Source organism: Muscardinus avellanarius (genome assembly GCF_963383645.1).
Source record: "Muscardinus avellanarius genome assembly, chromosome: 2".
NCBI lineage: Eukaryota > Metazoa > Chordata > Mammalia > Rodentia > Gliridae > Muscardinus > Muscardinus avellanarius.
In genome coordinates this window covers 46,821,918-46,825,878 of record NC_137787.1, presented here as the reverse complement: position 1 = coordinate 46,825,878, position 3,961 = coordinate 46,821,918, and positions in this window count along the sequence as shown.

The window sequence follows — 3,961 nt, the reverse complement described above, 5'->3', positions numbered from 1 at the left end:
GTGTGTGTGTGTGTGTGTGTCTGAGGATTGAACCCAGGGGCATTATACCTCTGAGGTGTACCTCTAGCCTTATTTTAATTTATTCTTTAATTTTGAAATAGAGTATTGATGAGTTTCTGAGGCCAGCCTCAAACCTGCGCTCCTCCTTTCTCACATACTAGGGTAACAGGTGTGTGTCTCTATGCCTGGATAAAGCTAATTTTATAAATGTTTATTTTTGTGTGTGTGGTACTGGGGGTGGAACCCAGGAGCTTTTCTACCTCTGGGCTATATTCCCAGACCTATTTAATACTTTATTTGGAAACAGGGCCTCACTAAGTTGCTGAGAGCCTCACTAAGTAGCTGAGGGTGGCTCCTGTCTCAGCCTCCTAAGTGCAGGGATTACAAGCCTGTGCCCCACGCCTGGCTACTAAATGTTTAACTGATAGTATTTACTGAGGAAAACAATTCTTAACACCTGTAACTTTTCTGTCACCATTGAAGAGCATGCTTTGCTTATTGTCACAATCTCATCTCCACCAGGACTTTTATTCAAGCGCATGGGAGGTGTTATCATGAAGTGAAGGACCATTGAATGCGGTTCCAGACATCTGAATTCCGGTCCTCGGCTCTGCCATGGTCTTCATGTGTGACTTATCAAGTCACATCTTTGCCATAGCTCGGTTTCCCCATATGTTAAATGCGGGTTGGACTTTCACTGATTGGTAACTGGGTCTTTGTCCTACAGGTATGCTGATGATATGTATTGATCCTATCCATATAACAAGCACAGTGCTAAGCACAAAGTCCACTCCACAAATAGTTGAAATTTGTGAGGAAAAAGATTTGATGGCCTCAATATTATTTAAAATGAGAACTGCTAAATCTGTCATCTCATATCTTAAATACAGATTTTTTTTGGCTCTCACATCTAGGCTTACAACTAAAATATAATTCTACTTTGTAAAACAAATTCTTAAATCTCTGTTCATATTTAAAAAAATGAATTCAAGAAATTGAAATGCCTTTCTTCCCTCTGAAAAGATACAATGAAAGAGAAGAAACTAAACTTGCATTATGTTCTTTTTCTTGACATTACCTGTTTTGAAAGTCAGGTGAATGGGTGACAGGTCACATACTCTACCAATTAATGACTGGTCCCTATAGAGAGATGTAGGTTAAATTGTGTGATTGACTGGAAGAGGGAACTTTCAAATTAATTTATGCACAAAGGGAAGTTTCTGGGAAGAATACAAGGCTGTCTTAAGGAATCCAAGAACAGGAGGTACAGCCCGGCCTCAGAAGGAACTGGAACACAGGAGGGTGGGAACTTCACAGGCAACTGTTACTCTCCCTCTCTGGGAAGCCCAATGGCTTCTTCCTCCTCTCTGCATGGCGCCTTGTCTCTCACACCAGCAATGTCTGCGTCAGGATGCCCATGGCTGCCCAGCCTCTGTCCAGACCAAACAAAGACTGACTGGAGTTGCTAGAGCCCAATCCAGATTCCTTGCAGGAGAGAATTTGACAGCTTCAGCTGAAGGCAGGAACATGTTCCAACGTGCTGGGAAAAAATGGGTCACATCACTGCTTGCTTAGTAAGGGCCATGGAGCAAAACTCCCCCAAAAGGGGGCTTGCATGGATTTCCTAAAAAGAGAATATCAGGGTAGAGTGAAAACAATGGGGAAAGGGCTGGCTCTCATCACTGTTGTGTGGCAGACTTCAAAACAAGGCAAGGAAATCAGTAGCATTGGGAGCCTGGTGACCAGCTGAGCAGGGAGCGCTGATGCTTGCTCCCACAGGCCAGTGTCTTCCTGCTCTTCCTCTCTCACAAAGAGAGGAGGCCTCGTCTGAAGAAGACGTCCATAGCAGCAAGGGAGATAGTATATTATCTGGGTCATCTCTTTCCAGATGGGATCACACAGAAGACTTTAAGGTACCACCATATTCTGCTTTTGTGTGTGTGTGTGTGTGTGTGTGTGTGTGTGTGTGTGTGCTTGCACATGCGTGCATGTGTTTTTTTCTAGGGATTGAATCCAGCCAGGGGCATTTTATCTCTGAGTCAAAATAACAGCCCTATTTAGTTTTATTTATTTATTTACTCCTGTATTTATTATTTATGGTGGTACTGGAGATTGAACCCAAGGCATTCTACTTCTGAGCTACACCCCCAGCCCTATTTTTTATTTTTTATTCTTTATTTTGAAACAGGGTCTCACTAAGTTGTGGAGGGCCTCACTAAGTAGCTGAGGCTGGCAGTGAACCTGTGATCCTCCTGTTTCAGCCTCCCGACTACTGGGATTACAAGCGTGCACTAAGTTACAGACAGCCTTGATAAATTGCTGAGGCTGCCTTGAACCTGTGATCCTTTTGTCTCACTCACCGAGCTACTCTGAGCTTTCATCAAAGAAATGCAAACTACAGAGTGGCAATGAATAATACAGTCTTTCAGAACAAAGTTTCTTGGGCTATTTAACTGCTTATTAATGTTAATCTCTAGTTTTTTTTATAAAGACATTTGGAAAAATGTAGCTTAACTCTGAAACTATAAAACTGTATTAATTAGCAAGTTTGGCTGCTAAAAATAGCTCACTTGAGCTGGCTTAAGAAGAATTACAAATTTATTTTAAGAATACAGTGATATTTAAGGATATGAGGATAAAAGGGCAGCTTCAGTGGGACTGAAACCGAGAGTCCAAAGAGTGTCAGGAACCCAGATATCTCTCTGCATTCTGTTGTGAGTACTCTTTGTTATTATCTCTGCAAGGTGGACTGTGGTAGTTAACAACAGTGAGTTTACCCACTTACTGAGATGATTTCTTGAAATATTACTTGGTGTGTGTTTCTGTTTTGTATTTCTTTCTACTTAACCGGAGCCATCCAGATCAACATAGAGAAGATTTTAATGGCTCCAGCTGATAAAGCAAAGATACAGAAGCAGTCAATGCCTTTTAGCTTTTTTTTTTTTTTTTCTGGATTTACAAAATAGGCTGTATTGGAAGAGCCTGTCAGAAACAAACATTCTAAAACCCCAACTCTTTATTTGAATGAGGTACATTTTGTTGAGGGATAAAAGAGGACTAAAAGAAGCCGGACGTGGTGGCGCATGCTTATAATCCCAGCATTTGGGAGGCTAAGACAGGAGAATTGCAGTTTGCAACCAGCCTTAGCTACTTAGGCCCTTTGCAACTCAGTGAGACCCTGTTTCAAAATAAAGAGTAAAAAATAGGGCTGGGGTATAGCTCAGAGGCAGAATGCCCCAGGCTTCCATCCCCAGTACCACACACACAAAACGGACTAGAGGACTATGGGAGTTGAAATGTCTTTAAGGGGCATAGAATTTACGTCCTAACATAAATGAGGAAAAGTTGGAAGAGAGAGAGGCGGTGTGGAGAGTGGCCCTGGGGTAAGGAAACAGAACCACATAGACTGCGAGATCACGGCTCAGCACTGGAGTGATCCTGCTTCTCCTTGTCCTTTGTGCCAAGAAGTCACAGTTAGCGGAGTTTTGTTGCTTTGCTCCATGTAGGATCCTTTCCACTGAGCGCAGCCAGAAAAAGGGAACTTCCTAGGCTCAGCACTGTGGATCCCCAGCTGCTCTGCCCCTTACAAATCAGCTTTTTCAAGAGAGTAAGACATTCCCTAACACTTCCTAAAAGGGGAGGGGAAGCTGACCTCAGGGCAGGAATGGGAGGAAGGAGAAAGAATGCCGCTGCGCTGTGTTATGTTACTACTGACAGTGGAGAACCCAAAGGCTCTGGCAACATAGATTGCTGCTCTTTCCAAGTTTAATTTCACATTCACAGGCAAACGACTCTGATTGGCTTAGCCTGGGTCAGGTGTCACTGCGGTTCAACCAACTGTGGACAGAGTGGAGTCTCATCTGCTTTAGGGGAGGGAGACTTAAGGAGGATGTGCACTCTAGCTGTGCCCTCACTCCAACACAGGTTTGTAGGGAACTCTTTACACAGTTTTTGTTTATAG